Source organism: Lygodium microphyllum, chromosome 26 (genome assembly GCF_053477565.2).
Source record: "Lygodium microphyllum isolate KBCC chromosome 26, Lygodium_microphyllum_v1.1.10, whole genome shotgun sequence".
In the NCBI taxonomy this organism is placed as follows: Eukaryota; Viridiplantae; Streptophyta; class Polypodiopsida; order Schizaeales; family Lygodiaceae; genus Lygodium; species Lygodium microphyllum.
Window position 1 is genome coordinate 68,522,756 of NC_141160.1, and position 14,465 is coordinate 68,537,220.

Consider the following 14,465-nt stretch of genomic DNA (forward strand, 5'->3'; position numbering starts at 1 on the left):
GTCGCCCTTTCAAACTCTGCTTCCATGGTCGGATCTTCTTCTTCTTTGCACATTTGCATATTGGCAACGTAGGTGGTTCTTTCTCTGCCTCGGGTAGTGGCTGCATGTCCACGGCCAGTTCCTTGGAAAGGTGCTTGGCGATGTCCTCCTCCCAGCTTGGGACATTACCTTTGGAAATGATCGGGCTCGTTGTAGTGAAAACAACGGAGGTTTCGGCCATTGCTTTGAGTAGGAACAAAATTGTTGACATTGTTAGTCCTTGCTTTCTTTCTTTGTCCCTGACTTTGACCTTGAACTCTCTTTATTTGAGGCCTAAATGTTCCTCTGTTCGGGTCATTATAAGACCAAGTTTTATTACTTCTTGGTCTAGTCTGCACCTCCTGAATTATAGGGGCAGCTCGAATGAGTGCGTCCTATAGATTTGATGGGCGCATAGATTCGAGACGCGTATTCACTGGTGGATTTAAACAAGCACAAAATTTTGACACCTGCTGTGTCATGTCCATTTGTGGCACATACTTAAGAAGTGAGACGAATTTAGAATAATATACATCAAGAGTGAGTCCCAGCTGTTTTAGCTCGTAGAACTCATTCATTTTCTACGTGCGATACGCAGGTGGTAAGTATCTTCCCTGCATGGCTTTCTTGAGCTTCTCCTAGGTAATGAATCATTCCGCGATCTCTTGATCTCTGCACCATTGCTTCCACCAAAGCCTGGCTTCGCTAGTGAGCTTCAGCTTGGCAAGCATATCCTGATTGGCAGATGCAGTACCGGCTACTTCAAAGTAATCCTCCATGGATTCAATCCAAATTTCAGCATCTGCTTGGACGGACCTGCCTCTCTCCCATCGAATTCAGGCGGCTTAATATGCTTGAGAAGAAACTTCTTCACCTGGATTACAACAGTACTTGATGTAGGAGGTGAACTGGGATTCTGTAGCTCGGGTTGTGCTTGGATAAAGGTTTCTTAATGTTATTACTCGTTAATCGTTACGATTTATATTTCATCTCCATTTCAGCTATCAACCAAGCAATCTAACCACTTAACTTTTTATCAATTCTCATGCACGATCAAACATTGATAAAAAGAAGTCTTATTATATTTATATGGGCATAGCCCTTTCGGAATACAACATTTCTTGGGATGATAGGACAACTGGTTACATTTAGTTTGGGGAGAATAATGTTGTATTACATTTATCTACGGGAACTGGATAATAGTATGGTTTCGGGTCATGGATCTTCAAGAATCGGTAAGTCATTGGAAGATGAGGGTATCCTTTCCTTTGGAACCCATTCTTCTCATGGCACCCCAACACCTTGATCCTATCGGCGGGGATTACACGGGTCACTTCCTCATATACATATGAGTTCAGCTCAACCCTCCAACCTCGAATATGTAAAGTTGAGTTTACGTGAGCCTCCACAAAAATGAATAGCTTCACGACTTTCAGGTCTTTCAACCACTTGATCCTCTTTAGGTTGGTTTGAAGGTATGCAAACCTGTGGGTAGCTATATAGTAGATTCCTGAGGCAACCATCCATCTTCGTTCCATATACAAAGGTGATGGATTATAGATAGTCTCTAGGATGTTCATCATCTCAACCCTTTGTCAATAATCCGGGGAATGCATCACAGTCATAAACATGACTCGGGACACTAAGAACATGTTCCATGCTTCATAATTCTGCAAGAGAACATTGAAAGTAAGGAAATGTTCAGAATAGCAACATTTGCTTCACTTCATCTTATTAAGATTACATAAAAAACAATCCTTTGTTGATTCGCTCTGATACCAACTGTAACGTGTCCACCTGTTGTCTTCACGACACCTGTCTTAGCAGTCCATCGGAAAGGATATCTAGAAAGCTCCGCCGGCACTCCTATGGAATGTAATGGGGTTTGCGATCTAGGACTTTCTGCATCTGCCACATAGCGGAAGTATTCTGACCGTTCCCACTTAGGACCGACCTGAATCAAGGTTTTCCCTATTGGTTATTTCCTAAACGGCAACTAGCGTCGAACTCGAGCGAACTACTTTACGCAGAAACACCAGGTCCAAAGCGGATTCACGCTGCACTTGGCTCAAGGAAAATGGGAAATGAGAGGGATGCAAGGCTCAACCTCTCTGCCATAAGGCATAGTCCCATTCCGTTCCCCTAAAACAGTGTAAATCGGGATTATTATAACTTAGACTTCTAGGTCAGTGCCCTTGTTGTTCATGTCCTTTGAATGATCTTCTTGTTGTCCATCATGATTGAGAAAAGTTCTAGGCCAACCGGGACCACCGATCCGTAGGACGGACCCATGGCCACATCCATCGCACTTTCCTTAGGTTGTTTTAGTTATTTAATTATCTAACACATTTATTTGGACATGTATCAATCAGCTTCCTTAATTAGCCTGTTAGGCACTAGTTCCTTCACGTAATCATAGCACTTGACATAGAAAAGCAATGTCAAGCAAGTTCCTTTTCAACAAGTTATCATATTTATTTTTGAAATACATAAATTCTAGCCCATAGGCTTATCTATAATCCGTCCGAAGGCTATCCAGCAATCCACAAGGATTACTAATCCAAGATTCTACCCATAGAGTAGTATACGGGCCTCGAGATCCAATCTCGAGTCACTTTGGCCTCTTGTGCAGGGCCGAAAGGTGAGGGATTTATGGCCAGAGCCCCCTCTGGCACCCAAGCATCCTCCTGCTCCAAGTAGCGCTCAGCGGAGAGACCTCTCGCGGCGGGTTCAGTCCACCTTCCCGGCGCGGTCAACAACCCCCTTAGTTAGGATCAGCCAGGCAGTCAGGGGTAACTGAAGCTGCCTCTCCCTTCAGGTCTTCAACCTGAAGCACTAGATATCTTAAAATATAAAAGTTTTTAAAAATAGAAAAATGATTTTATCTCTTAAAATATTTTCTCTCTCTAGGATCGCTTATAGAGCATTTTCGAGACCTCAAAACTCCCCTAATGTGTTGTTACAACTATATCGATAATTCAAACACTAAGTACTCATCCACCAACCTTCAATGAGGACAAGCTAGATGGTACAAACAACACTATGGAGAAGTTTAAAATCACTACAACCCTTGATTCTTATGAGCTCCTCGAGACAGTATTGGGGACTAATGGAGAACCACAATCCACCCTCGATCCATAAAATTTGAGTGTTATGATTCCTCGATGTTCAGATCTTCTATGAGCTTGGAAACAAAGAAATGCAAATACATTGTTTGCCTTAGTTGCAAGTTGTTTTGATCTTGATTTCAGCATATTCAACCAAAGCATCAAAGGCTTGAAATGTACTCAGGATTCAATACGAAACATGAAATCAAACAAGGATTCAAAACTTGGAGAATCAACTAGCAGCATAGAAGTTTGCTGAAAAAGAGATAGCTAAAGCATTCATCACTCGAATAAGGAATTTATGTGACCAAATGGATGGCATTGGGATATAAAAGAATAATGAGAAGCTAGCTCGGAGGTATCTTTGGATTTGTCCTGCAAAGTTTGATGGATTGGTAACTACCCTAAATACTCAAGTGAGACCCCAAGCTTTGACGTTTGAGAAATTTTGTGTACTACTAATGGAGGAGGAGTTGCAGCTTAAAGCCCGAGAAGGTATCAGCAATGGAGATGTTGCATTTCCTACCAATGCAAAAGACAAATGTGGTTCCTCTACCAACAAAGACAAAAAGAAGATGGTAAGAAAAAATTTCAAGGAGGGTGCTTCTACTGCAAGAAGAAAGGACATGCAATTATAGGTTGTCATAGAAGATAGATGAAAAGAATGTCATCGTGAAGACTAACGAGAAGGAGATAGCCAATATTCTTGAAGCAGAATTGGAGTTATTCAAGGTGACCATTGAGAAAGTGTGTTCCTTGGTGCAAGGAATATCTAATTCACAATAGAAGCACCTATCTTGCTTGTGGAATTGGCAAATGGTCGTGAGGTTACTTGTACCAGGCAAATTGCTAAGGTGGTCGTCTTTCTGGGAGGAAAGACGACTTTGGTCAAATTCAGAGTCATGAATTTAGGTATCCATGAGTGTCTATTCGGAATGGATTGGCTTAAGCTTAATGACGCTCACATTCATTATGGAAAGGGCCAAATTTCCTTTCAAAACTCTGAAGGGGAATTGGTCACAACTCAAGGTGAGACTGGAAATCCAAAAATCCAATTGGCCAAAGCATCTCGGATCATAAAGGGAGTCAAAAAAGGACTACCTGTCTACTTGATTAAGCTCAACAAGCTAGATCAGAAGCAGGAGCCTAATGAAGAACCTTCATGGCTAAAGGAATACGCGGACGTATTTCTTGAAGAGTTAACAAAACTCCCACCTCAAAGAGAAGTGGATCATGAGATCAAGCTAGTACCAGGAGCTGCGCCAGTGGCAAAGAGACCTTATAGAATGTCCATACCGGAAGTAGTTGAGCTGAAGGAACAATTCAAGCAATTGCTAGATCAGGGCTACATCCGTCCTAGCAGTTCACCATGGGGAGCTCCAGTACTGTTCCTGAAAAAGAAAGATGGAACACTTTGACTATGTATTGATTACAGAGGGTTGAATCAATCAACTGTCAAGAACAAATACCCTATTCCTAGAATAGATGAGCTTCTTGATCGTCTTCGGGGTGAGAAGATCTTCTCCAAGATTGATCTCAGTTCTAGTTACTATCAGATAAGGGTCAAGGAAGAAGATATTCCAAAGACGACATTCAACACAAGATATGGGCACTTTGAGTTTTTAGTTATGTCATTCAGGCTTACGAATGCACCTGCCCCACCGTCAACAGGTTAATGCAGGATATCTTTAGGCCATATCTTGATGACTTTGTACTCGTATTCTTCGATGACACTTTAGTCTATTCCAAACAGCAGGAAGATCATGAGCCCCAACTTCGGATTGTCCTTGAGACAATGAGGGCACATAAGCTGTATGCTAAGATGAAGAAGTGTGCATTCTTCAAACATGAGATTGAATACTTGGGATTCATCGTATCAGCGGAAGGAATCTTAGTGGACCCATCCAAGGTCAGAGATGTGCTAGAATGGTCAATACCAATGACTGTCAAAGAAATACGCAGTTTTCTTGGATTGACAGGATGGTATAGGGTCTTCATAAAAAATTATGCCTTGATTGCAGCACCTCTGACGAACTTACTGAAGAAGCAATCTTCCATTGCATGGTCAACTCCCGAACAAACTAGCTTTGATAGATTGAAGCAAAGTTTGGTATCAGCACCTATCCTAAAGCTTCCAGATCTCAGTATAAGGAGTTTGAGGTAGTAACTAATACTAGCACACTTGCCTTAGGATGTGTGCTCATGTAGGAAGGTCATCCAGTGGCATACTCTTCAAGGAAACTGAAGAGTCATGAGAAGAATTATGCTACCCATGATCTAGAATTGTTAGCTGTCATCCATGCTCTAAAGCTTTGGAGACACTACCTGTTGGGTAACAAGTTTACTCTAGTGACTGATCATAAGAGTCTCAAGTGGATCTTTACCCAGAACGAGCTCAATATGAGGCAACGATGGTGGATTGAAGTGCTGGAGGAGTATGACTTTGAAATCAAGTACCGACCAGCAAAAGAGAATGTAGTTACTGATGTACTCAGTCTCGCAAGGCATTCCTTAACTCATTAATCTTGCAAAATCCATCAACAGCTAGATCTCTAGCTACAAAGGTATCTATGCCAAACAATCTAATACTTAAGTTAGCTAGAGAGGAAGCATGCCATGATCCAGCCTATCAAAAGATGCTAAGGGAGATCTCTATCAAGGATCAGGATCAAAAGCTACATGCTAAGTATCATGAATTCTCTATCAATAGTGGACTTGTCTACTATAGAACGAGAGTATGTATACCGGCAAGCCAGTCACTTAAGCACAAGATATTGTGGGAAGCTCATGATTCCCCTTTCTTAGGACATCCAGGCTATGCCAAGACTCTCAATGCAGTTAGGAAGAGCTACTATTGGGAGAGGCTTAAAGGTGACGTTCTTAAATACGTCATTGAGTGTTTGTATTGTCAACGTATCAGAGCCGAACATGTCAAAATGCCAAGGAAGTTATAACCACTTCACATTCCCCAAATGAAATGAGAATTCATCAGTATGGGCTTTGTTGTTGGCCTACCCCAAGTTCAGGGAGGATACAACTCCATCGTGGTTGTGGTTGACATGCTGACTAAGGTTGCACACCTTATTCCAGTAAAGACAAACTATAAAGCCTCAGACATTGCAAGATTGTTTATCAAGGAGATATTCAAGCTACATGGGCTACCCAGAAGAATCATTAGTGATCGTGATTCTCTCTTCACATCACACTTCTGGAGAGCTATCTTTGAAGCCATTGGGACTCAACTCTGTTTTAGCATAGCTTACCATCCCCAAACTGATGGTCAAACGGAGTGAGTCAATCAAGTTATCGAGGATATGCTTAGGGCATACTGCTGTCGTGCGCCAAAAAGGTGGATTCAATACTTGCCTTTGGTTGAATTTGCCTACAATGCTTCTTACCAACAAAGCATTCAGATGACCCCTTTCCAAGCATTGTATGGTCATGACTGTCGAAGTCCCCTAAACTTCTCAGATCCAACCTTGAGGGTTGAAGCTTCAAGGCAGATGTTGGAAGAGATGGATGACCAAATTAAGTCAATAAGACAAGACATCCAAGCCGCCAAGGATAGACAGAAGGCATACACGGATTTGAAGCGTCAAGATAGAATCTTCGAGGAAGGAGACATGGTCTTCATTCGCGTACGTCCAAAGAAGAGTTCTCTATCCTTAGGAGATTGCAAGAAGCTAAGTCCAAGGTATTATGGACCATACAAGATCCTCAAGTTCCTAGGACCTAATGCCTATAGACTGCAACTCCCGGAGAATGTAAAGGTTCATAATATATTCCATATCAGCCTATTGAAGAAGTATGTATCTAATCCTAACCATGTATTTGATGACAAACAAGTTGTAATGCCTAGTCAAGGAGTCCTTAAACTAAGGCTTGACAGGATCTTAGATGTTAGGGAGAGACAACTGAGATCCTGAACCTTGAGAGAATGCCTCATCCAGTGGAAAGATTATCCCGAGGAGGATGCCATGTGGATAGATGAAAGCACTCTCAACCATCAATATCCCCAGTTTATCTCGAGATGAGGACATCTCGATTCCTCCAAGGGGGAGAGAATGTAATAATTTCGATTCCTAAATAAACACATTCTTCATAAGAACCTCCTCTTAGGAGGCCAAAAGGATAAAATAATGGCAATTATTATTATTATTATTCCCCTTTTCCCCCAGCCAATTGTCGTGCTAGAGGAGAGGGGAATAGCATGAGTGAATAAGCTCCTTGCTGGAGCTTGCAGGGGGGTGAAGCCCATGCATGATGCCACGTGGGGGAGGGAGGATCCCCTCCCCTTACCTATATAGCCTTTTCCATGGGACAGAGGAGAAAATCGTCACGCTATGGGCTGGAGAACTGCAACCGTAAAGGAGAGTGTGGGTATGGAGAGAGGAGGGACAGACTGCTGACGCTGCCGCTGAGAGAGGAGGAGGCATTGAGAAGCTGTCGTGAGCTGGAAGAGTGAACGAATCGTGGCCGTAGATGAAGGAGGAGCTCACGGAGCTGTCACCAGAATGCCACCGCCTGTAGTTTGAGCCACCAGCAACTCCCATTATCTCTCCTCCCTGCCACGTGCTTCATCTAGAAGCTTTAGAAGCTTCTAATGGGGGGGACTCTTTAAGCCCCCTTTCCCCCCCATACAAAAACCCCTCTTTAAGGTCTTTTACACCTCTTTTCCCCCCTTTCATGCTAGGGCCATGACTATTTATAGAAATTGACTCTAAAAATAAACATTCTATATCACATGCCTACCTTTTGAGTTAAGTTATTACAAAAGGGGGAGGTCAATGTAGATGCTCTCATTGATAAGGGTCCAACTTTCATACTCTTTCCTACTATTGAAAGCAAGTTGGATAATAAAAATTAGTGCTCGTGAACATGAATTTGAATCCTTATAGTGGCACACTATAGGCCTTTCTTTTAAAATTTAGAATAATGTTAAAATGTTGAAATTAAAAGCTTTTATGTACTCTTTTATATTCTATGAAACATAGAGGACATGGAAAAAGAGATCCTTTTGGATGTTCATTCAAGTACCGTGAGTGCAATGTTGCTATTTTGATAATTGCATATACTTGAGTTTTCCACAAACCCAAGTTCTCTCCATTTTTAGTTTAGGGAACCTTGCAAATGGGCAAAAGTAAGAAATATCACATATTCTACCACTGTCCACAAACCCAAATAGTAAGGGGATAAGGACTTGCTAAAGAGAATCCTTAAGGAAAAGGAAAGAAGACAATAGCTAGTAAGTCCCAACCAACATAGAAAATCCTTAAGGCATAGGAAAAAAGACAATAGCTAGTGACTCCCAACCAACATAGCAAACCAAAAATCTTCTAGTAAGTATAAGTGGAAATCCAATACTAATGTAAAGATAGAAAGTAAGACCAATGCTCAACTTCCAAAAGCTACAAATTGTAAGTGCAAAGTGTAAATCAAGCAATAGTGAAACCATGGATGTGGCATTCCTCTCCTAGTGGATGTTAAAGGTTTTATCCTCAAGGCACAAGGACATTATTAAATGAAACTGTCGATTGTGGTTTCCTAAACTAGTCCAAAGTTAACAATTCACTACAACAAGGACTTGTTGATCATGAATCTAGAGTAGCAACAATCCCCATCTAATGTTAGAAATGTGCAACTTGAATTTGTCATGAAATCCATCAGGACTACCAAAACTACCACTTGCGAAGCACAATAGTACTAATCTGACTTGTTATCAATGCTAATCCAACCAACAAAACAAGAGTTTCAATGCTCAAAGATAGCACAATTCATTTTGGGGTGGATCCACACTATAAGATATAGGCCTTATACCGACATTAAAAGCGACGAAAATGTAAATAACAAAATTTTCCCTCGTCATCGCAAAAAGCATCATTATTGGCGACACCATAGAACAGTCGATATCAGCGTCAATATTAGTGTTGTTATTGGAGTCGGTATCAACGTCGTTATTGGAGTCGATATCAGCGTCGTTATTGGCATCCATATTAGCGTCACTGATATTGACTCCAATAACGACGCTGATACCGACACTTTGCGACGCTAATAATGACGCCAATAATGACGCAAGCAGTAAATTTGCAACGCTAATAGCGATGGTAACAATGATTTTTTTTTTTGGGTGGCAGGGTTGCAAGCTGCCCTGCCACATATAGCACTGTATGCTTTATTTGGGCCATACAAAATAGTTTCTGCACTGTGTACAATGCTCGTGTAAACAAAAAAAAAGTATACCGAAATCATAACATTGATACATGAAATAAATACATGATCGCATAATGAAAGCGACGGGGACAATCATGACAAGATATCACTACTACATAGAAAATGTCTACACAGATCAGGCGACCAAAAAAGAAAGGTGTGTGAGCTCCAGGGATCCAAGGGCAAGCTACATATCCTCGCCATCCGGAAGCTCGTCCTACCCCAAAGGAGCATCGAACGGACTTTGCAAAAAAGGAAACAAAAACACATCAGTCCACCATACAATAATGCATTCTAATTAAACATGGTAACTATGGACAAGAAAGATGAGTGACTTACAAGGTCGCCGTGTCTATACAATCGATCGATCAATGTAGTGAGACCGTGCCTCTCTGCATATCGAGTCTCAAGGCCGGTCAAATCGCGATTTGTAATCGAGTACTGCAAAGAAAACAAAATACTAACTGTTAGAAACATGATTGTCAGTAGAAAGGATATTGCAAAAAAATAAAGAAGCAAAACAAAAGAAAAACTTACAAAGTCCTCCAAATATGTCCCGTGGCCGCCACTCCCAAGATGATGGACCACTCCGGCCTCTAGTCATGCCCTTGCCGCCTCGCGCTACTGACTCCAACGTCTTGGAGAATCTATGGTCTCCTCCCTCAGTCGGCACTAGTCATCCACATCTAGCCACTCAAGCTTTGCAGCCCCACTCTTGAGTCCCTTGCATGCGTCCGATCGTCTGTGTGACATATATGCATGCATGCAGTCCATCATCCAGCCCGTAGAAAATCTATCTATTGAGGCTGGAACCGAAAACTCCTCATGCAAGGATGCTACTATGTAGTCCTTGCTCCCCTCCGGGATGTTCTTCCAATGATCTAAGATGTTGTGCCGAAAAACTTGTTGGCACAACTCTCTCATACGAGCCATCACCCTTCTCCCCTCATCATTCATGATGATGGCTCCTGACCTATCATCGACTAGATAGGCATATCGCCCTGGGGTATGCCTAAGATGGGTCCTCTCCCACTTGCGTCCACGCTCTTGGGCATATCCAGGAGACCCCTGTGCATCCGGTGTACCGAACAGGGTAATATCTGTCGGAGTGGCACCCACAGGGGTGCCACTTGCAGACGGCTGAGCAAAAGCCGGAGTAACTAGAGTAGACGTCCCCATAGGTGTGACAAATCCTGAAGGTGACGCAACTCCAGCTGAACGATGAGACGGAGACACCGCGTCTGTGCCTCCACAGCATCCACCTGAGCTTGAGCCATGCTCCCTAGAACCCCCACGAGAGTGAGGAGTCGCACCTGTATCTCGTGCCGACTGCGGGCTCACTGCCTTCGTATCTCTGCAGCATCCCCCTGACCCTCAAGTACTTCCTCCCTCTGGCCCAAGTCTGGAGCGTCGACGTCCTCGTCTACTCGAAGCTGAAGCATCCGATCGCGCTGAAGTAGATCTAACAAAGCGACCTGATGATGTCCAAGACAGCTCTTGGTCTGCCATGTCTCTGAATCTCGCAATCTGGTCTGGAGACATGAGCGTGAAGATATCCTAAAAAGAAGGGTAATATAAATCCTTAAAAAATGATCTCACTTAAAATGCATATCTTATGTACCCTTATAAGCGATTGGTCAACGAATTGAGTAAGTGGATGCTCCAAGTATGAAGTATCCTATGGTCCCATGTCAATCTCCTGACACAACTCCGCATACACTGGAGGTCGATAGACATGTCACCACAAAAGGATGACTCCACCTCGTTCTTAAAGAATTCTTGGACTCTTGTATTTCCATCATTGTTAGCCGATGCTGGCTCCAAGCTTTTGGTGGCCTCCACCCCTTACAATATCGACCCCTCTATTTGCATATTGTCTTCATGAAGTAAAAGACCACATTCACCATGAAGTAAGTCTCTTCAAATCCAAACCATTTTTTATTGAAAAACTAACTATACTTGGAGGATAATCTGTAGAATGGTAGAAAAGCTAGTAGTAGAATTTGATCGAATTGTATTTGAATGCTTCACTCAATTTGATATAATATTTTGTACCTTAGCTAAAGCTTACAAAATGATAGATACGGGCATTACAAAATTATAGACATAAGCAACTGAAGCTATGTGTGCATAAAACATTCACCAAGCCATCTTTGGAGTGGAGATATGTTGTATACTGCCTTAAACAAAAGGGACTAGTTGTTTGTCTTGGTTGGGCCAAAGTTTTGCACAGCAAGACATATTAGATTGGTTGGGATGAGGTGGTGAATTTGCTAATGAGGGCCTTCAAGCTCAAGATTTATTCCCATTCATTCCTATAGACCAATATTGTTGGTGGAACATGTAAATCTTCTTTGCTTTCATCGAGGAAAAGTTTTCTCTATTTAAAATGAATTATAGAAAGTGTTGTTGTATTATAATGAAAGATGTATATATCTACAACCACTAGACATGGGAGCATAGCTTAGAGTTTTAAGATTACCTTATGGATATGCAAACATGAGAGGCCATGGCCTCAACTTGCCAAGAATTACCTCCTTCAGGTGGAGATCACAACATCCTTCGAACAATTTGCTTTACATAAAATAGGGAGAGTGTATAGCAGTACGTGAGAGTTGTGTGTATGCTATGAGGAAGCCTCTGAAAACTACATTAAAATGGGAAGATGGTAGTGGAAAAACCATTACTCTAGATTGAAGACACACACATCTCCATGTCACGCATGCAACTAGGCTTGCTAAATTGTCAAAGAGTCGACATGTCTACTGTGCAACCTTTTGCAAATGCAAGCTACAAGCCAGCCTTAAGTAGCCCCAATGAGAAGACATGGCTAGATTGAGCCCATTCTACTAGAGGATCAAGGGTGTCACAACAATGAATGCACAGCCAAAGCTATCAAGGGGTACATAAGGCATCAGTGGCTCTATCCGTTGATAGCATTAAGTAGAGGCATGCTACACTTTTGTCATATGGTGTTTATCTTTATTTTGAGTTGCCTTTCTTTGGAGGAAGACTTTTGATGTTGGTTCGAAGGTACATACCAGGGAAAGGTGACCCTTTGCCAATTTCGCTTTATCGGGAAAGGTTTCTGTCTAGTGGTATTGGCTTCAAAAGTTGAAAGGGATTGGGTTTTGGCCTCATCTGTTGGGTATAGAGGCAATCTGGTTTATTCTTTGATGTGGTCGTCAACCTTCACATTAAATGGTGTGCTTCGACATGAATGCCTAGTATGGATCTTCTTACTTGATTTTCCCCCATGGGTAGTTGGAGAAGGATTGACCATTGCAGTCACTCTTGGAAAAGTTCTGTATGCCCCTACAGTATCAAACTCCTCGATCCTACTCAAGGGGGAGCACCACGTTTACATCATTTGTGATCAACGCTATGAACCTTTTGAATTTCTTGAGTTGCAGGGTCCCTTAGGCCTCTGGATCATGCTCAGTGTCAAGTTTTCACCTTTTTTGGATACATGTTATCATTGTCATAGTACTAGACACTTTGCATGAGCATGTCCCTAGAAACTGGCGGGAGATAAGGGCAAAGAGGAGCATAGGAGAAACGAAAGCACAGACCAAAATCAATTAGGAAATGCCTCGCCCACTCAATTGTCATCCACATCATTTTCAAGTGATCCTAAACCTAAAGAGAAGGGCAAGAATGTGGACCACTAGCATTGGGCGTGCTCCTCCTCCTCTACCCAACAAGTTCCTCATGCTACAATAGACGGTCCTGAGAAAGAACCACAGTCTAAACCTAAGCCACCTACCTCCTCTAACTCAAACAAGGAAAATGTACAACCTAAAGTTTAGGTGAAGAAGAATGGTGGTGGACTTACCTACCAACCATTGGTTGATTGTAATTATTATACTCCAATTGATCGACATGAATTCATGGATGCATTAATTATGCATTGCTAATCATTCTAGAAGCACATCTAAAATTAAAATGTTCTCTTGGAACATCAAGAGAATGTGTTTTGATCTCAAGAAACAAATTTTGTATGGAATTTTCCACAGGTACAAACTGCATATAGTTGCTCTCTAGGAAGTGAAGCTAGATGAAGCCTCTTATAGGTCTTTGAATAGCCCAAGGTACACTATTTTCCATGACCTCAGAGGTAGGGGTCGCGGTGGGACCCTCCTACTTATTAAGGAACACCTCAGGCCTGAGTTGGCATAGAGATTAGGAGATGGTGGTGTAGTGGCAGTGAAGTTGGAAATGTAGGGGGAGAAATTTAATATGGCTTCACTTTATGGATACAATATGTCAACTTATAGAGCTTGACAATGTGAGGCCATTGTTCACCATATTCAGGACCAAAAAACCCTATTGATTGGGACATGTCCTTCCTAATGATTGTACTCACAGTATGAGATGCATGATGCTGGAGGAAATTGAAGCATGGAATAACTTTGAAAGGGTCTGTGAGCTCCGTGATGTAGTAGTTCTAGCACTTGGTAGCACCAGTGTTTTCTACACACCTAACATAATAAACATGTTGGTTCATCATGGCATGCATGTCACTTAGATTGCTTCTATATGACACTGGGAGAATGGTGGCTAAGTAGGCATGTCACACATTGTGTGCTAAGTGAGATTTCTTCTTTAGATCATATTTTGATTATAATCTGTTTTAGGTTGGCTGTCATAGGTACTACATGGAAGGGACCACCTCCATTCTGATTCAACTACTTCTTGGAGAATGAAGCCTTTGTCAGGGTCATTAAAGACACATGGAGATCTACAAGAATTGGTGTTGCAAAACTTGAGTTGAGATGGTTGAATTGCCTTATGCTGTCACTAGCCTTGTTAATGAACATGGAAGGAAGTTAGTAGAAGCCAAGAAGAGAAGTTTTAGAGATACAACATATGCAAGGAGCTCATTGCTTGGTGCTTTAGTAATGATCCGAGATGCTCGTGTTGTAGGCCCTCCTTATGAGTACTAGGGTTTCCTGAAAAAGAAGGAGGAAAACTCTATGTAGACAACCAAGGTGCTATTGAGAGGAAAGTGGATCACCCTAGGGGATGCCCCAATTCCTCCTTTCTTAGCTCGCTTAAGATCAAGCAAATGAAAGAAATAATTGCAGCAATTGAAGATGAGCAAGGCTATGTACACTTGGATGAAGCCAT